The sequence below is a fragment of the Bidens hawaiensis genome, unplaced genomic scaffold (assembly GCF_021521415.1).
Source record: "Bidens hawaiensis isolate Kalapana, Puna unplaced genomic scaffold, B.hawaiensis_p1.1 tig00044284_1, whole genome shotgun sequence".
Lineage (NCBI taxonomy): Eukaryota > Viridiplantae > Streptophyta > Magnoliopsida > Asterales > Asteraceae > Bidens > Bidens hawaiensis.
In genome coordinates this window covers 60,095-81,457 of record NW_027497874.1, presented here as the reverse complement: position 1 = coordinate 81,457, position 21,363 = coordinate 60,095, and the positions used below count along the sequence as shown (strand labels likewise).

At 36.9% G+C, this 21,363-nt stretch overlaps 2 pseudogenes across 1 annotated transcript; both read right to left on the bottom strand.

Annotated features, from left to right (window-relative positions):
• Window positions 1-229: 229 nt before the first annotated feature.
• Window positions 230-1,488, bottom strand: LOC143594884 (amino acid transporter AVT3B pseudogene; annotated as a pseudogene).
• Window positions 1,489-3,605: 2,117 nt separating this feature from the next.
• Window positions 3,606-10,653, bottom strand: LOC143594883 (alpha-1,3-mannosyl-glycoprotein 2-beta-N-acetylglucosaminyltransferase-like; annotated as a pseudogene). The gene is made up of 18 exons (XR_013146424.1): window positions 10,575-10,653; window positions 10,419-10,469; window positions 10,041-10,128; window positions 9,357-9,419; window positions 9,236-9,270; window positions 9,089-9,164; window positions 8,948-8,993; window positions 8,804-8,866; window positions 8,424-8,490; window positions 8,294-8,362; window positions 8,133-8,202; window positions 4,971-5,032; window positions 4,766-4,856; window positions 4,589-4,682; window positions 4,175-4,237; window positions 4,053-4,091; window positions 3,808-3,978; window positions 3,606-3,731 (listed from the first exon to the last, which is right to left on the bottom strand). The product of XR_013146424.1 is annotated as an alpha-1,3-mannosyl-glycoprotein 2-beta-N-acetylglucosaminyltransferase-like (transcript).
• Window positions 10,654-21,363: the final 10,710 nt, after the last annotated feature.

The following is a 21,363-nucleotide window of genomic DNA, read 5'->3' as shown; positions in this document are numbered from 1 at the left end:
AACAAACTGCAACTTTAATCCTTTTATATTATTTTTCCCACTCAAAAGTAGGTTGAACTCTCACCACAACACTTGCACCTACAAGAAATGGATTAACACTAATGTTGAACACCACTCATTGCCATAAGGGCCAAAACAAACAATCCATCCTCATTGTGTGACCGAAACCTCTCTTCTTTCACAACCATTTAACACTTTGATATATGTGATGATTGGCACACTTGATGACTCAAAACAATATTTCCATCAAAGAAAACCAAGTTCCCAATACACTAAGAATCACACCCAAAATAATCATCCCCAAATCCCACATGAGTTCTTCACTCTTCAACTCATTCTTGAACACAATATAATGAAACAAAGCCGGTAACACCAACCCGAGTATGCAACAAGTACTACTCCCGACAAGCAGATAAAAAATCCGCAAAATTCGGCACGAAAAGAGCCACCAAACTCACCGCCATAACCACTACCCATCTCATCCACAAACAATGCATCCCATCCCAATATCTTCTCTCCATAACTTCATAAACCGGATGCATCATTAAAGGGAATGTAAAGAAAAGATTCACACAAAGCCCAAATTGCACTAAAGAACTAAGAACATCATGACCCATATTCTCAGTAATAATATCCCTTGTATCTTCACCAAAACCAAAGTAGCCCAATACTCCGAACAACCCATACATACCTGCAATGAAAAACATAGCCCACCCCAAAACCGACCCGAACCGTTTCTTGTCGCGGGCTTCGGATTCCAACGGCAACGCCATTCCAATTCCTTCGAACGAAAACAAAGCCACCCCAAGCCCATAACAAAACATGGGAAACGACCCGAATGCCCTAACATGTATCGTCGTCGCTTTTGTGAAACCGACGAGGTCTTGGACCATTACAACGCCCATCGCGCAGATATCGACGACATCTGCGAAAATACTCAAAGGGGCTAAAAGGGTCAATGTTGGAATTGCATTTAAGCATAACTGGAATGGAAAACAACTCCATATGTAAAATGTTTTGACGTGCATCCCCAGAATATAATCACCGCTAGAATTCAGCAGATTGGCTAATGTGTTACCAATGAATATCAAATATCCAACACAAAACCCAGCCTGGGATGCTATGATCATGACATCCACGGCGAAACAACCGACGGGGCCGCAAACAACGAACCCGAGATCACCAAAAGAATTAATTTTGGAGTAATTCATGTGGGATACGAGTTTTCGTCGGGTTTGGACCAGCAACATCATGCCGCGGTATACAAGGCCGGCGACAGCGAAGATCATGAGGACCCCAGTGATCCATCCGGTGCGCATGAAGGTGTAGGGGAGGCCGAGGACGCCCGCGCCAACGATGGCGATGAAGACGTTGGCGAATGTTTTCGGTGTCGACGATAACGCATCCGAGGAGAGGGGAGTCTTCTCTAGGAAGCGGCCGGGTGATGTTGGAGGATGAAGTGACGTCGTTTTGGGTATCAGACACCATGTTGATTAATATTGGATGAAAATGGGTGATAATTTCTCAACGGAATGGGATATTTTGTAGGGAGTTTGAACATGTATTTGAAGATTGTTTGTGACAGATGTGTGGATGAAGCACGTGGGAATCTGCTTAAATTGAGTACCATGATGATGATTGTTATTGTTATGATTTTCTCACATTTGTGGGTCCCTGTAATATTTATAAATTAATTAAACTTTGTCGTTTCTTTGGGATCATTAAATGTTTTCCTGCGAATGAATATTACACTAATTCATCAATAATAACGGTTTTTTTTAATCAAATGGGTTGGTGGAGGGAGAACAAATATCTGATCGCAGAGTATTTCTGGCCCTCTAAATCCACCAGGTCATCGTGTAAACCAAAACTCGGGTCAGCTTGAACCATTTGAAGTTTACCTAGTCACCGCTCAGAACAATCATGTTTGGAGGGGATGAATACATGAGACCACTCCAAGAAGCGAACCAGTTTTACATAGTTGCCGAGAAGGAAACACATGACTCGCGTTCTCCTCAACCCGCTCATAAAAGGGACAAGCATTTTGATCTGGGATAAAAAGAGCTAATGGGATTTGGGCCAAGTCTCTAGGAACCTTCCAAGGCCCATTATGATCTCAATCACTCAATCATCATCGGTTCATCACAATCGACCCAATCTTGAATTTACGAGTTACGAGTTACGACCACTTGATGTTGATGGGATGAATTGAAGAATTTTGAAAAATAAATAAATATAAGAAATTGTCTCTTTATAAAATTCGTTTATAATTCTACATGTTGCGCACCATAAGTCGTTATGATCTTTGAACACTGGTGAAGCCTAGACGAAAACCGTGCGCGTGCATGGGTACTCAATATAATAATTCTCTCTAGTAGGTCTTGGTATTTTTAAATTGAAACTCAGTCAAACAATATCTACGCATGCTATTCCTATCAATGAGAACAAACTGATGCCATGTTTTGTTGGCTGATCATAGGACAGTAGTTTAGTGTAGTACAAGGAGCAAGTACATGTACAGTACAATGTTGGAGCCTATAACATGATTCCACCCCATCTTCTTGAATGAATATTTTGAGTTGTGTTTACAGAAGTACATCAAGATTGATGTGCTTGTGAACGATGAAGCTCACACAACGACATTGGCATCTTTGTCGTTTACAAACACATCAAACTAGACATGCTTCCAATTGAGGTTACTTGAGGATGAAAGGAGACTCATGATCACCATGTTTTAAGGAAATGCAAAAAAGGTATATGTATGTTTTTAACCTTTCAATTTAAAAAGTTTTTAGATAATATTAGAACTTCCAATGTATTTAGTGAATCTTTAACCAAGGGTTTTCTTGTTATACATACGTTTGTTGTGTATCAATAGTTCTTGAAAGGCGGAGTTGTTCATGGGCTATCTTGTTAAAAGCTCAAATCAAGACAAATTTAAACGAGCTTGAATTGAGGCGAACTTAAACGAGCTCGAGCCGAACTCAAACCTATGTTGGGCCTGATTTAATTAATGAATTAAATAACAGATATGTTACATTATACTATAAAAAGGAGCCGAACGCAAATATTAAGCATAAAGCTTAAAGCAGCCTCATTTACACCCTAGATATGCTACATTATACTCTAATGTTACACCCTAGACATTTTACGTTGTTATACTCTAATGCCAATTCACTAGATCATAGATCACAGAAACCATTTTTGTATTAAAGATGATCATAAAAGGTTGGAATATGCAAGGATATATATTTTGCTTACCTTAAGATCCCATTAGAGCTAATCTAATGGGACTCCACCGAAACCTAGCTAACCAATGAGATACAAGTAAAATGCAGCTTTACTAGGACAGACGGCCTTTAGAGGGTAGAAAACTAGTGGAAGCTAGATTCGAACCTGTTGCAGGTCTGAGCAACACGTGTTACAAGGTTAGCACCACAAAGCCAAAGAGCCTAGAGTTTAATTCCGACTCGATTCAAGAATATGTTTGATGATTATATATGACATCTCTTGTGCCTATATGAAAATATGTGTAGTTTCTTTTATACAATAAAACTACATGTGTCTACCTAGTTCTTAGATGATGTTCTGGTACCATTTAGAAACTACCTATTTCAAGAATTTTTTATTCCCAACTGTTGAAGTGAATTTGGTCCAACAAGATATACGCGCTTGACCAGTTGGTGCCGGAAAACAACAACGCCCTTATACGCAGTCCTTGGTACACCATCCTAAAAACATATAAAACACGAGTTATTATTTATTACATAGTTTATTTGCAATAAGATGGTGAAATGAAAATGATACCTTCCACTCTTCAAAAATGCCAAATTGGCAGGCAATGTTTTCAAAATGTGATTGATCGGTATAATGTATACGCACGTCTCCATTTACATCATTCGTCTTTAAAACAAGATCATTTCCAGATATAGGCTTTGCAATTTTCAAGAGGTCAGCAAAATGCTTCACAAACTTATCCTGCAAACAAACAAACAAGCCATAAGTCATATTCAAAGTGTCAATTAAAAGACTTTTAATTGTGAAAGATGTACCTCCATTAGGTAGCTCAAGTTGGTTGACTTCCAATCAACCTTAAAAAAACATAAATAACAAATGATATGACAAAATACCAAAGAACCCACATTAGATAAATAAAGTCTAGGCTGTTAGATACCTTAACATCGTTCAGTTTGATAGGTTTAAGATATTGTTCGAAGAACTGTCCTAAACTAGAACCCTGGAGAAAGAAAATAGATAAAACTAATCAAGTATTTCTGGAAATGCACAAAAAAGTAGCCAGCTTATTTTAGGCCAGAACAAGCCATTGAAGTCCCAAAAAATTTTTTTGGTTTAACACAATTACTTCTGGTTAATGGTTTTCAGGCGCGTGCCAAGAAAAAAAGTCAACATGGTCAAAGATGATGCGCCTTAACTTTTTGCTAGTTACCAGGTCAGATTACCCTAAATTGAAATTCTTGAAAGTTGGTTACCTTCCATCAACATTTTTGACAATTTTAGGCTGATTTTGCAGGCATAAAATATGAAATTAATTCATGTTTAAACAAAAATTCTAATAGAAGATACCTACATGCTCCCCAAAATTGTATGTTCTGCATAATTCTGGACGAATAAATTGCCGCCCTTTGTGATTTTCTTTCAATCTTAACCAATCATCCCAGTAAGTAATATTATGTCAAAGAAAATTCTCACTTGAAATAAAAATATAAATAAACATAACAAATGATTTGCATCTTTTTAAGGATATGCCTTTGGCCATTTTGGAGAAAGCTCATCCCATGTAGGTTTAGTTAGCATCCATCCAAGACCAGGGAAAAAATCAGACCGATATAATGCATCTGTAAAATGTGGCGTTTAAGCATACATTAGATGCACGCGGTTTGTGTTTGGAGAATTAACAAAAGGAAAATAATGTGTTTTACTGTTTAAAGTAAGCAAAAAGTTAGACTTACAAGGATCGTGTACAAATTGTTTTTGCCCGTTGTCATTCCACGAAGAGATAGCCATGATTGACCTATCATGATTAACAATAAGGATTGCAAAATTAAGAATTATTTAAATGTAACAGATTTCATAAATATAGAGTATAGCATATGCTATCTTAATTAGACCTGTAAACGTACCGAATGAACACGGAAGAAGCATGTTCGTGTACATTTATTCAGTTTTAACCGCGCAAAAGAACGGACACGAACTAAACGAATGAAGTTTTCTTGTTAGTGTTTGTTAAGAAAACGCATGTGCTCGTGTTTGTTCATTAACCGAATGAGCGTCACTGAAATAAACCAATGTGTTGAGCTTGAAGAAGCGGATTTGGTGAAAATGCTACTCAATTCCATGCTTAGGTCATTTCTTCAAATTGTAACCTCAATTGAACAATGTTTTGAGTTAGATACGATACTCTTTGACGAAGCCATTGGATGATTGAAGGTATACAAGTCGCATAATAAAGGATCTGGAAAAATGGAGGACATTCAAGGTGGTTTGTTGTTAGCTAGTCATGAAAAACCGCACGGGTGTAAACATCGTGACGTTGGAAGTTCAAACCAAGAAGACTTTGGGCGTAGCCAGAAAAGAGGTCGTGGGTCTGTGAAGAGTCGAGATGGTAATGAGCATTTCCGGGATAAAAGTCACGTGAAATGTTATAAGTGTGGTGAATTTGGTCACTAAGTGTCCAATATTGAAAAATCAATAAGAGAATTTAATTAAAGAGGAACCCGATTTGGGTCTAAGTTAATAATAGCCATGTGAATGAATGGTATGAATAAACGATTAAGGTCATTGTTGGGTCATAACTAATAGCGGTCCTCTAGGTAGTATTTTATTTGCTATTTTCATGTTAGCATGTTGCTGTTCTGTATGGCTATATATAGCTTCTTTTGTTTAATGAATAAAGCTACACTTTTCACCTTATACTTTCGCATTCACTCTGTACATCTTCTTTCTCCGGTACTTACATCTTGAGGTCTCGATCAAGTGCTTCTGTTCTTTTAAGGAGGCATGATAAACAACACTTGGTAATTGGTATCAGAACTTCGTTCATTTGAAGGAGTTGTAAGCTGGATTTGATCAAAGGTTAAAGAGTCATGAAAGTAGCTTCTTCTGTTGATCAACCTATTCGTGTGGAAAAACAGTCTAACCAACAGAGGTGCGTGAAAAACAAACGGAAAGGATCTGTCGTAGCAGGTAGCTTTGAATTTTGTTTGTTTTAACGGGTTAAAGAAAATGGTAAAGGCGATAGCTTGTTTTCTTGATCAGTGGAATAGTGCTCTGGAACAGGTTTGATCAAAGTATAGAAGCTGCTTTCATGACTCTTGAACACTTGGTAACAGAGCTTCGTTTGTTTGAAGGGGTTGTAAGCTAGATCTGATCCAGCTTGAAGTTGCTTTGATACCAGGTGTTGTCAGGCTTCATTAGAAAAGCATAAGCACTTGATCGAGATGAAAGTGCGGGAGAAAGATGTATAATTATATTAGAGTGAATGTAGAAGGTGAACAATGCAGCTTTATTCAATAAACAAACGACAGAACATCAACGTGCTAACATGAAAATAGCAAATAAAATACTGCCTACTAACTCATACTACCTAGAGAACTAGTATTAGGTATGACCCAACAATTACCTCCTTAATCGTTTATTCATACCATTCATTCACATGGCTACTATTAACCGAGACCCAAAATCATGTTCCTCTTTAATTCAATTCGCTTCTTGATTTTTCAATTTTGGACACTTAGTGACCAAATTCACCACACTTATAACATTTCACGTGGCTTTTATCCCAGAAACGCTCATTACCATCTTGACTCTTCACGAATCCACGACCTCTTCCCCGGCCATGTCCAAGGTCATCTAGGTTTGAACTTCTAACGCCACAATACTTACACTCGTGCAGTTTTTCTCGACTAGCTAACAACAAACCACCTTGAATGTCCTCTATTTTCCCGGTACCTTTTATACTCTCCTCGTACGCCTTCAATCTTCCAACAAGTTTCGCCAAAGAGCATTTCAATTAGGGGCACAATTTGAAGATTTGACCTAGGCATGGAATCGAGTATCCTTTTCACCAAATTTACTTCTTCAAGCTCACATCCAAACTCCTTGGTTTTGAGACTAAATCAGTCAATTTTGTTACGAAATCATAGACCGATTCACCTCCTTCATATGCAAACTCTAAAGCTCCTTATTCAATGTTGCCAGTCGAGCCACTTTCACCTGATCCACTCCCAAATATCGCGTTTTTCAATCCGTCCCACACTTGTTTTAGGTCGGTGTAGCTCGCCATTTGCAATACTATCTCCTCGGATATAGCTTGATATAAGAAGGGACCTCCTTGCATCCGGCTCTTCACCTAATGCCCTTGGTTTGTCTATCTCCCATAACACGTGTGCATCCATAACGGACTTCACTTTGACCGCCCATACCGGATAATTTGTAGGGGTCAAAATCAGATATTGGTAGGTCATCGAGCCACCTTCTTTAGGAGTTACCAATGCCATTTTTTTCTTCCTTTTGACAGCTTCACCCTTTTTTCCAATTAAACCTGTTCCAAGAGTGCTATTCCACCGATCAAGAAAACAAGCTACCGCCTCGCCTATACCGTTTTCTTTAACCCGCTAAACAAACAAAATCCAAAGCCACCAGCTTTGACAGATCCTTTCCGTTCGTTTTTCGCGCACCTCTGTTGGTTAGACTCTTTTCCACACAAACAGGTTGATCAAGAGTAGAAGCTGCTTTTGTGACTGTTTAAAGTTTGATCAGATCCAGCCTACAACCCCTTCAAACAAGATGAACTGATGACCCATACTCGTGACCCGGTAAATAAACGATTAATACAACAATTAAAACTAGACTAGGTTGTAATGGGCCTAAAAGTTTAAATTGAATATATTAAAAACATAAACGAATGAACTCAAACTAACGAACATAAATGAACGTAAGAAACAAACATAAATGATCGAACAATAGATGTGTTCTTATTCATTTATTAACCGAACAAACAAAAGCCCGGTTCATGTTCGTTCGATTATTAAATAAATGAACTTCCCGCCAAACGGTTCACTGAACGTTTGGTTCGCTTGCAGGCCTAATCATAGTTCATGCAGAAGACTTACTTATCTTTATCAAGTAGATCCGCTCCAGCCTAAAAATAATCAAAAAAATCAGGAGCGATCTCCATATCATCTGCATCCAACAAGTAACCATTATCAGCATATTGTTTTCATATTTTAAGAAACAAGAAATTAAACAAAGTGATGTGTTTTAAAGTTCATACCTTCAAGGATGATAACTCTATCAAAATTATGTTTGTAAAACAACTGATCAAGTGCCCACTTGTAGTGATCTGAAAATATGCCGGTAAATTGGTATTCCATACAAGCATGTTTTATTAAATTTTTACTCACGGGCTATCTTGTAATATGCAATTAACTCCCCGGGCCTTTCAGTAATTACAGGTGCATAATCCAAGTGCTGCAAGAATAAGAAGATAGATTTCAACACATTTGAACTAGAGGTGGAAAATGGACAGGCTGAAAATGGTTATTTTTTAAAGTGGGTCGGGTCGGGTTGGACCACACTATTTCGCCCCTTCTTTAGTATTATAAATATTAGATATGATTATGCGGAATTTATTACTAAATACTAATATATTTTTTTTCTAATAAAGAAACTTAAGAGGTTGTAAAGCATTTAAATACACTTTGGGCCACTTTCGACCCGTTTACACATTTGACCCATTAGAGGTCAAATATAATCCATATCAGCCCAATTCTGAAAATATTACCTGCATGTAGGTCAGCTGATCATAACCCATGGCCTTTGTTCTAACATCCGCATTTGACCCATCGTGAAAATAATAATATTAATATTCACATAATATCCTTATCTAATGTTCCAACAGAGAGTGTGTTAAGACTGTTAGATATACCTGTGACACAAACATCGGAAACTTTAACGCAACAGAGCTATGATATCTAAAATCACGAAGAATGGAGATATAGTTAGTTTATGAAGTTTAGTTAACTGATTATAAAAAATAAAAGGAAGATGATATTTACATACAACATACTTTAAGATAGATTTAATGCTTTTTCAAGATAATCAGCACGATTGCAAGCCATAATCACAACAGCTGCCACTGGCACCTAGAATGATGAAGTTCATGTATTATAAAAATCAAGACATTAAAATAAAGTATCTATTTTTTAATCCAAACCTGTGCATCCCGTGTCAAACTTCTAATGCCTTTCTCTAAAGATTAATAAAAAAGAAGTCTGTTATTATTCCAAGATGAAAATTTTATAAAATAGATGATCATGATGATGATATGAGCTTACTTTCAAGATCTTGAACAACAGCCTTCAACTGTTCACACTCATTTTCTTGACGTTTTATTGTCTCTGAAACATCAGTAAATAAGACAAAATACCACAATGCATGTAAATGAAATAAACGTCCGTTCGGCTGGAAGTTCGCTTATGTTAGTTTATTTAACAAGCAATCGAACATGAACAAACTTTTTTTCACATGTAGTTAAACGAACAAACATGAACACTAGTCTCATTCATTCATTTATGTTCGTTCGTTTATGTTCATTTATATTAGTTAGTTTACATTTGTTTTAAGTCTGTTCGTTTATATATTCACTTTAATTCTTTAGGCCCACTACAATTTAATCTTATTTTTATAAAAATAGAATACCACGCATTACAATTCACTCTAAATTAGCATATCACTCATTACAACTTGGTCTAGTTTTATGAATTTTATACGCACAACAGATTGATGTTCACATTTAATTTTCATTGGTGTTCGCTCAATTAAGTTTGTTCCTATATGTTCATGAACAGTGCGTTTATACTATTAAGAAAACGAACATGAACACACTCATTTTCTTAACGAACGAACACAAACAAGAAAACCCCGCTTGTTTAAATGCTCACATTCGATCATTTCTTCAATTAAAGTTAAACGAATGAACGAACACGACATTCCCTGTTCGTTCGTATACGATCCAGTACCTTCCAAACCCAGAATATTTTCCTGATGAGTGCCAATTTGACGGATTAGTAACCGCATTTGATTCCTGCAATTATTTTCAGCTTCCATCTGTTATGAATATGATTGAGTCATTCACTAGATCACTTAATCCCCATAAACAAGAAGCCAATTACTATGACAGTCTTGTAGAACAATATCATAAAAGCCCCAAAGTGTGCATGGTGTGGTTTTGGGCTAAAACCGAACCAAAAAAGCAACGTTTCGGTTTTTAGTTTTTTAAAAACCCGTTATGTTTCGGTTTTGGGTTTTCTGGTTCAATTGGGTTTGGTGCACCCCCAATTGAATAACTTTAATCAAGAATAGAAAAGCAGGCTGGCTCAAATGGAAAGTATACTTACAGCAGCTGCAACTGTATCTGCATACTCAGTTTGTGTGGAAAACAGCTTCACCTAACATGTATTATTATTATTATTATTATTATTAATGCAATGAATAAACTAAAATTGTGTGGGAATTGACAATTTGCAATTGGGTATTCAAAGACTGAAACCTACCTGTGTGTAGATGAATGCGAGTGCAACGAGTATGAGAAGATATCTGAAATCAAAGCAAAAGCAGGACCATCTTCCCATTTCTCTTCTCTTGGTTTTTTGGATTCGAATAGCAAAAGAAAATGGTTGCTTTTGATCATTCTTTTCTTTTCTTGTGGGTTTTTGAGATCACAAGAACGAAGAGTCTTCTTGCGGGTCAACGCTTAATGAGGTTGTACGGTACAAGGATCACTCTGGTTTCATATCATACGCAAAATTATTATTCTTGATAAAGCTGGAGTAGACGTAGGTAACTATGTTTCTATCCAATAGTGTACTGAATTGGTACCTTATTATCGAATCAATGATTTGCGAGACAATCATATAATCAAGAATAATAGTATTAATTGTTTATTGGATTACATCGAAACAGAAGGCAAGCGACTAACAAGCTGCGTCGCTACCCCATTTTGAATCAGTGTTAAGTTCAGAGTTTTCGGTATCGGTACGGTACCGGTACCGGTATGGTACCGGTATTTCCCGAATTTTTCACAAAATATCGCGAACATTTTGAAACCGGTACCAACTATTTCCGAATTTCGGGATCCCGAGCCCATCCCTACTTACAATAGTGTATTTCAACATGGTTTTGGTTAATGACTTTAAAATGTCATAACCTGTTGGGGTAGCTATGTGTAGTTAGAGCACCGCTGGCTAGAGATGGTCAAAAAAATTGGTCCGGGAACCGGTTTGCCGGTTTAAACCTGAAACCGGTTTTTATGAAAACCGGTTTTTTAAAAACCGGTTTGACCGGTTTACAAACCGCCGGTTCGTATTTCTGTTACAAGTTTTAGAGCCAAAACCGGTTAACAAACCGGTTAATGGAAAAACCGGTTATTATGAAAAAAACCGGTTATTAACCGGTTATTTTTAAAAAAAAAACCGGTTAACCGGTTATTAACCGGTTTCTAAACCGGTCCTAACCGGTTAGACCGGTTAGGGTTTTGACATACAAAAACCGGTTATTAACCGGTCCGGTTATTAACCGAACCGGTTTTTTTTCGGGCAAAAAAAAACCGGTCCGGTTAATAACCGAACCGGTTTTTTTAAAAAAACCGATTTGTGCACCTCTACCGCTGGCTGTCAGCATTAAGCAACTTAACCAGAAACCGTCCAAGTGGGAGACTGTTGGATTTATAGACCGGTTCGGGTAAGTCAATGCGGCCACCCGGGTTATGACCCGTGAGAGTTACACAATAAGACCATCAAGTAAAGAACAAATCACCCGCTTAAGTTAGTTAACCGGGATGAACACTTTAATGAGACAAAATAACATGGAGTGGGCTTTAGAGTTAGAGATGGACTTAATGGCTCGTTTATTTTTAACTAATTAAGATTAGTTTAACCTAATTAGTGGTTATATAATATATGTACTAGATTTTATCCCCTGTATTATGGGGGTTATTTTACATTTTTCGTTTATTAATACTTATTTTTTGGATTTTAATTTTCTTTATTGTAAGAAAACTAAGAACATACTAAGTAGAGGTGGCAACATGAGTAGGTTGGGTTGGATTTGGGTGATGGGTTAGAATGGGTTTGGGTCAGGATGTGTATGGGTTAGGATGGATTTTTAAAATAAAGGGTTATGATGGGTATGGGTCAAGATGGGTAAAGTTAATCCATCTTAATCCAAGTAAAGGTTAAAATACAAATGTTTCAAAAACCCTTCAAATAAATATTCAAAAAATTTAATAAAAAATTAATAACTCAAAATATAAATACAAAACGCAAAAACTAAAATAACTAAAATGTCTCCCTCGTCGTGCTTGTTCATAAAAAAAATAAATAAATAAAAAACTCGGTTTCGTCTCGGTTCAGGTTCGGCTTTTTTCGGTTCATTTTTGCTTTTTTTTTTCCGTTTCGATATCTATTCGGTTTCAATGTTTTCGGCTTTTGTTCGGTTTCGATCTCTCGGTTTTATTTGGTTTAGGATGGGTATGGGTCAAGATGGGTAAAGTTAACCCGTCTTGAACTAAGTAAAGGCTAAAATACAAAGGGTTTCAAAAACCTCTCAAAAAAATATTCAAAAAAATTAATAAAAAAAATAATAACTCAAAATATAAATCGAAAACGTAAAAAGTAAAATAACTAAAATGTTTCCCCCGTCTTCCTCGTTCATAAAAAAAAAAAAAACCTCGGTTTCATCTCGGTTCATGTTCGCTTTTTTCATTTTTTTCGCTTCGGTTTGATTTTTTTCATTTCGGTCGGTTTCGGTATATGTTCAGTTTCAATGATTTTGGTTTCGATTTCTCGATTTCTATTCGGTTCTGCAGGTTTTGATTGAAATAAAACTGGATAAAACTTGTTTTAGTCCATTATAACCTATAAACAAACCCATTCTAACCTATAACCAAAAGTCACTAGCATTTTCCCAACCAATCTTGACCTTCTTACAAAATTCTTTTGATCCCTCCTAACACATCATTATTTTAAAAGTTATCAAAATTGATCCAAAACAACCCATTTGGGTTTGTTTTGCCACCCTTAATATTAAAAGTTTGATAATGAAAGTGTTTCACAAATAAATGGTATGTTATAACCCGCTTAAAAGCTATCTGGATTTGGTGATCATGACCCGCTTATTTTTTTTACTATAAAATTGTTTCTTAATTATAAATAATATCTTTTGTTAAAAAAATCGGATATTATTTTTTAGTATATTCCTATTTTATAGGATTTTCATAACAAATATTAGGTAAGTTTAACTTTTAATTTAATGAGATGTTATAACCCGTTTAAGAGTTATCTGGGTTTGGTAAGACCCATACCCATGAATTCGGGTCAAATGCATGAGAACCCTCCATTTACAGATAAAGTAATCTGGTGACTTAAGAGAATTTAGGGAGCAACCAGAGAGCTTTTAAAGGTTTCGTTTATATATATTATAGATAGATTATAAAACCCTAACCTCCTAACACAAGTTCCTAATTCTCTATTCCTCCACCTCAAGCAACCGGACAGCCGATGCCCACCAGCCACCGACCGCCGCCGCCTGCTGCTGTGCTGTTCGTCGACCGTCGCCGACTGTAGCCACCACCTGTCGTTGCTGCTCGCTGCCCCGTCGCGCTAGTCACCACCGCCGCTGGCGTTGCCACTGTGCACCGCCACCACCGATCGTTTGTCTCGTTGTGTCACCTAGCTTAGTTCGTTAGCCTTCGGTGTCTCAACCGGTTATTTATTAACCAAGGTAAACTTAAATATATTGTCAGTTTACAATTTATATTTATTTGTTTGACTCGTACTCGTATTGTTTTATAACCGGATCCTGTACGGTTCCTAAAAGTGACAATTATTGGTTTTAATATTCTGCGGCGTAATATTTTATTAATATGATTAATAAATATGAAACCTTTTAATTAAAGCCGGGTTTAATTGTTAGACCGTTGACTGATCAGCACTGGAACCCAACAGTGGTATCAGAACCTTAGTTACAACATATGAGTGAATCCGGTATTTTCACCGGTTCTACATCATAAACTTCAAGGTAGTTGAAGCTTTTGATCTAGATAAAATTTTAGGACAATTTTGGTTTGGTCAAAATTTTAGTTATTTTATTTGACCAAAATATTGCCCGACTTTGTTTTCGTTGAATATGTAAATCTGGCCCGACCTTGTTTGTTTGGTTGAATGATTTTGTTTTTGGCCATATGGATTGTTCAAAAGTTGTATTTATTCTTCGGTCTAATTTTATGGTTTTTGGCCACCTTGATGGTTCAAAATTGTAATAGATAGGGTTTAATTTTTCATTACTTTTATTAGTTGAGTTTTGTAATGAAGAAGACCCGAAGGAAAACCGAGGACGAGCTCATGGAGTTCTTGAAGTCAATAGGAGTTACCAAAGATAACGGGATGCACCAAGAGTCCATCCTTGTTGTTATTTTGTGTTGTGACCCCCTGACCCGATTAATCTTACTAATAGGCTATAGCAAGATCAATCACTAATCTTGACCATTTAAGTTCTACATATTTTTGTTTGCTATTGTGGTTGCTTGCTTCATTATAATATGTTATAATACCACCAACATAATACCAAATATTTTAAAATAAATTAACCAATTGTGTTTTTGCAAATTAAACTTTATTTAATTTTCAAAAACTAATAACTTAATAGATTTCTCTACTAACTTAAAATTAATTGGTGATATCGCGACAAATTTAGTTAGTTTCCTAAGAGATGAAAGGGTTCATCAAGTATAGTAAAACTAGGCTTTTACTTTATTCGGTAATATTTAAAATTAATCCCAGTTTTAAAATCAATAGTCTATGCAATCCTACTATAAGCCACATTTGAGGCGTACTGCAAAACTTCAAGTGTTTGGAGCTACAACACCGCACTTGATTTCTGGCCTATCCCTTCAAGGTGAAAGGGTTTCGTTGACACATCCGACCCTTTCACAAATGACTATACTCAACGACTATTACTTTACTCTCCTGTTATGTGCTACAGCTTTTTAGAGACTAACATGGGCATAGATAAGGCTAAACGTATCCACATAGGCAAGTGTTGTCTCAATAGGCCTCATAACCGAGAGTTGTGCTTTATTCACAATTGGTAATCGTTGTCTGTCTGCCTAACCACTTGCTAATGTTGCGTGCTACAACTACCATTAGTAACTGAAAGCCAGATTCTCAAGTTGCTATTTTATTAATGTTATTGGGTCATTGATAATAGGATTAAAACATTGAAAATACTAATTACTTTTGCTTTTTTAACAGATGTCAACTGATAATAACTCCTCATTCACCCTCAAGACTATTCTTGAGAAAGAAAAGTTGAATGGCACCAATTTTCTTTAATGGCATCGCAATTTAGGACTTGTTCTCAAGATGGCAAATAAGCACTATTTTCTTGATGGACTTGTTCCAACCGAGCCTGAAAACAATACTTCTACTGCCAGAAAGGTTCTTGACAAGCATATAGACGACTCTACTGAAGTCGCCTGCATTATGGTAGCCACCATGTCTTACGAGCTTGCTAAAGGCTTGGAAGATTTTGGTGCCTATGAGATGCTTGAGCAACTCAAGGGCATGTTCCAGAAATAAGCCCGTCAAGAACGCCATGACACCATGAAGCAGCTTATCAGCTGTAGAAAGGAACACGGATCATCTGTTAGTGCGCATGTCACACCCCAACCTAAGGCGGAAATGTCGGGGCGTGAGCATGATTGTCTACAGCTCAAAGATACTATCATGAATATAAATGATAATATCTATTTAATTATTTTATTTCAAATATACACACAATATCCAAATATAGCAAAACAATTCAAATAAATAATATAACAAATTTAAATTATGTTTGTCTTCATTACATCCTATGGTCTTGTCTAAATATCCAAACTTCATTCTTCAATTCACATGATAAGCTTCATATGCTTAGAAAATGAAAGAGTTTGTCAACATAAAGTTGAGTGAGATTTACCACCAATTTTGTAATGATATAAATAAGCATAACGTAGTAAGTTGCGGTAAATGAATCAAACCATAAGCAAGTAACTAGACCGTTGCCAAGCGAATCAGGCGTTAATCAGCACCCTATACATGGGAATATGTTGGACCCCTCATAATTATACGAATGAATGAATATTAACACAAGTAAGCATGTAACACGTATATTTGATTAAGTCACACACAATTACACGTTTGTTATTGTTTGAGATATATATATATAATATGAAATACGAATAATACGCATATGTCCCAAAAATGTTTAGAAAACTTAGTAAAATAGGGGAATGATAAAACTCACCTTAGGCTAAACGCAAATGATTAATAAATACGAATAAACGAGTTAATGAATAAGCGAGTCGTCCACTACGCGTCACACGATATAAATAATCAGAACCTGAAACCTTGAGATATGATAATATAAGTAAAAACTAACTCGTTGCCGCTGGAATTAATCCAAACGGACGTTTAGAACTCTAGTTATGTTAAATTAAACGTTTAAGCGAGTCGGTACTAACCAGAATCCGAATAGCGAGTTGGAAGTCAGCTTTTGCTCAGTAGACTTAAAATTTCGTTACAAGAATAAAAGTCTTCTGTACCGAACATTGAATCTGACCAGAAGTATGAGAAAACATAAAGTCAAACTTGTTGACTGTTTTGCCCTTTAACGAGTTCTAAACGAATTGACCGGTCAACACCCTTCAACCACCAAAATTGATTGAAGGTTATTGACTAGGGAATATGTATGAACGATTACTCAGTTTACCACTTACCCGGAAAGTGAAAGAATAAAGAGAAACGAAGAGTCGAAGGTCCACACGTATGCAAAGTCAACCTTTAAGCTTGTATCTTCAATCAAATAAGCAAAAACCAAAGCGTTTGATGATAAAAAGAAGCATGTAACGGCTAGGAATGATATATTAGGGTTTAGGGAAGTTTGTGGCAGAGATTATATGATGTGTTTATATAGACTAAGCAAAAACGAACCATATTTGGTGGATTTACTCGTTTAAGCAACTAAATAAGAAATTAATGAGAAAATCAATGAAATAAACCAAAGATTTCGTTCTTGATTAGTAAGTTAAGAATATGGACTTGTATTTTAGTTAAAGTCCTTTTCTTTGACCTTAATTCACTCGATTTATGCCAAAAATAAGTGATTTGGATGCTAAAAATGAACTAGGAACCAAAAATAACAAAACGATCTAATTAGGTGGTTCATGGCACCGCGTGGCCACCCGATGGGGGTGCCATCGCGCAGCACTCCGGGCTAGATGGGTTGGAGTTTGATTTTTACATATATAGCCATTGTAGTTTGAGAATTGGTTAAGGATTGAACCTTTTATGCTTAAAACAATAAATAAACAATATGGAAAATGTAAAAGGGTATAAAGTGAACATGAAAAACTTAAAGTCTTATAAATATTTGATTTTCATTAATAATAAAGATCTAAAAATGTTCCCAAGTCGGATTAACGTAAACAAATACAAATTCGAAAAATCCGAGATGTTACAGCACCTGTCGTCAAAATGAAAGGGTACATCGAACAGTTGAGGAAACTTGATTATCCCCTGTTAGATGAAATGACAACGGATTTCATCTTAAACTCTCTTCCCAGCTCTAACGACCAGTTCGTAATGAATTGCAATATGAATGCCTGGGTGAAGACAGTGGCGGAGCTTCATGGTATGCTCAAAACGGCTAAGATGAATATTCCCACTAAGACTAATCAGGTTCTCATGGTTCAATCTGCGGGTGTCAAGAAGCCTAAACCCAAGAACTGGGGTAATAACGGTAAAGGTAAGAAAGGGGTTACTGTTGCTGCCAAGTCTGCCACCAACACTAACAAGGGTGTTGCAAAGGTACCACCGCCGCCTCTTGAGGAGCGCCGACGCTATAAGTGCAACAAAATGGGGTGCTGGGAGCGTAACTGTCCACACTATCTTGCTGAGCTGAAAAGGCAGAGGACCAATGGTGAAAGCTCCTATAAAGGTGTTTCCATTTATGTTATTGAACTTTTCACTGTCTCTAGCAACACATGGGTATTTGATACCGGATGTGGTTACCACATCGCCAATGTCTTGCAGGAGCCTGAAAACTGGAAGAAGATGAAACAAGGCAGCATGAAACTCATTTTTGGTGATGGGAAGAGAGTCACGGTTCTTGCAACTGGCACATATGGTTTTGCTTGTCCATCTGGCCTTGTAGTTACTTTGAATAACTGTTTGTTTGCACCTGGTTTGACCAGAAACATTATTTCAGTTTCTTTACTATTTGAACAAGGATTTAAGTACACTTTTGATGGTATTGTTATTTCTGCCTACTTAAATGATGTCTTTTATTTTGAGGCTAAACCTCAAAATGGTATTTATGATATTAATGTTCAAATAAACAATAATGTATATAATCTTTCTAAACGTATCAGATCTTACATCAAGGATACGTTTCTATGGCATTGCCGACTTGGCCACATAAGCAAGACACGAGTTAAGAGACTCCAATCCGAAGGGATTCTTGAATCCACAAGACTGAACTCTTTTGATGACTGCGAATCCTACTTAGCTGAAAAACTCGCCAAAGACTCCTTTACTCATAAGAATGAATGAGCAAAGGATCTGCTAGGACTCATACATACTGATGTATGCGGCCCTTTCAGAACCATGTCTAGAAATCATGAAAGATACTTCGTTTCTTTTATTGACGATTATAGTCGATATGTTTATGTGTATCTTATGAAACACAATCATGAAACTTTTGAAAAGTTTAAAGAGTTTCAAAATAAAGTGGAAAACCAACTCGGGAAAACTATTAAGATGCTTCGATCAAATCGAGGTGGAGAGTATCTCAACTTAGAATTCATAAATAATCTAAAAGAGCGTGGAATCACTTCACAGCTCACTCCGCCCGGCGCACCCCAACATAATGGCGTGAGCGAAAGGAGAAATCGAACCTTGCTAAGCATGGTCCGATTGATGATGTGTAGAACTAACTTGCCTCACTCCTTTTGGAGCTTTCCCTTTATGACCGCCGCCCGTATTATTAATCTGGCTCCAACTAAAGAGGTAAGCAAAACCCCATATGAGATATGGCATGGGCGTAAACCCAATTTGTCTTTCCTTAGAGTATGGGGATGTGATGCTTATGTCACCAGTGATTCTGATGACAAGCTTGATCCTCGCGGCGTAAAAGTTGTTTTCGACTGATACTATGACCAAAAGCGTATATTATTTCTTCCATCCTGATACAAATGTGATTTCTATCAAAAGGAAGGGCCACTTCCTCGATAAGGAAATTCTCGATCAAGGAACTGGAAATAATATTGCCGATCTTGAAGAAATTCAAGAACCACAAACAACTGCTGAGGAAGTTGGAGCGTATGATCAACAAGTTGTTATTGCTAATACATCAGACATGAACACAAATGTTCGCAGAAGTAATAGGACTCGCATACCAAATTCTAAATACCTATGGCTCCAGATGGTCCCGAAGTCCTCTTAGTAGCCAAGACAAGCGACGAACCTGCTAATTACAAATCTGCTATCTTAGATCTGGAATTTGAGAAATGGCAAGATGCCATGAGCTCCGAGATGCAATCTATGCGTGACAATCAAGTGTGGAACTTGGTTGAGCTACCCTCGAATGTCGGCCAGTAGAGAGCAAGTGGATTTTCAAAAGGAAAATCGACACACATGGACATGTACAAACTTATAAAGCACGGTTAGTCTCAAAAGGTTTTACTCAAACTCAGGGTATTTGTCAGGACCGGACCTGGTGCAAACCTAAATTGGTTGACAAGAACACACAAATCTATAGAGCTAAAGGCCACCTGGATATTCCGGCGGAATCAGAATATCTAAGCTTTTGGTTAAAGGTTTGTGTAATAATAGATAATTAGCAAAGCACCAGATAGACAAAAGATTCACTATTATTAATATCTCATTTCAATGTAACAGTGATTTTCAATAAAGAGAATGTCTTGGGTTTCGTGATGGCGGCGGCTATACGAGGAGACAAAGAGAATATTCGCTCAGGTGTGTGCCCTCGTATTTAGCAAAAGAACCTTCCAAAACCGTGTCAATTAATGACAGCCTATCATTCTAGTTATAGACTTTGACATTCCTTCTAGAAGCCCTATCATTACATAAGGAATGACTAAAATAAAAACACAAGTGTAAACAAGTCTTCGAGTATGATATATCTTGTTCGAGCAGACTTGATATGCACAGCATGCTCGATACATGTCTTCGAGCACACTTTACTTAGAATATTTTCAGATAGAAAATATTCTCCTCCAGCATGCTTCAATCTTCTTGACTAATCATTGATTTGCTCGAATAAGTCCATCGAGCGCACATATTCTCCTTGATGTCTTCAATCCTGCCTTAGAGACTTATTTGAGCAATCTTCAGCATACTTGGATGCATCGCTTGCTCGGGACTAAACTATGCTCGAAGTCTATACTTAGAATATTTGACATCTTCTTTATTGCATCCATGCTCGATCCACCAATGTGCTCGGAGTACTTGGTTTAAGCTGAATGATCAAGTTGTTTGCTCGATTAGCAATCCATACTCGATGAAGAACACGTTTGCTCGGCAAAATGTAGCTTGCTCGAAGCCTTCAACACTTAGAAGATTTCACTGAAGTTGGTCTGAAACACCATGCTCGAGGTAGTAAAACCATGCTCGATGGTCCAAGCTTGCTCGAAGTCCATACTTAGCCGATTTCTTGAGGAGGTTGAGAAGATTCCAATCTTCCTTGTAAATATCCGACTCAACAATATTGACTATGATGAAACCTTCTCGCCCGTTGCTATGACTAAGTCGATAAGGATATTACTTGCCGTAGCCGCGTATTATGACTATGAGATATGGCAAATGGATTTCAAAATTGCTTTTCTTAATGGATACCTTTATGAAGATGTCTATATGGTTCGGCCTGAAGGTTTTATCGATCCTAAATATCCTAACAGGTAAGTCCATTTATGGACTTAAACAGGCATCTCGCAGCTAGAATCTTCATTTTGATGAGAAAATCAAAGAGTTTGGTTTTGTCAAAAATGAAGATGAGCCATATCAATCCTTATTCTGTATGTGGATGATATACTAATCATTAGAAATAACATTCCTATGCTTAAGGAAGTTAAGCACTGGTTGGGATCTTGTTTCGCAATGAAAGATCTTGGTGAAGCTGCTTATATTCTTGGAATCAAGATCTACCGAGATAGGTCTAATTGGCTTCTAGGGCTAAGTCAAAGTACATACATAGACAAGGTAATACACACTTCTCAATAGATAACTC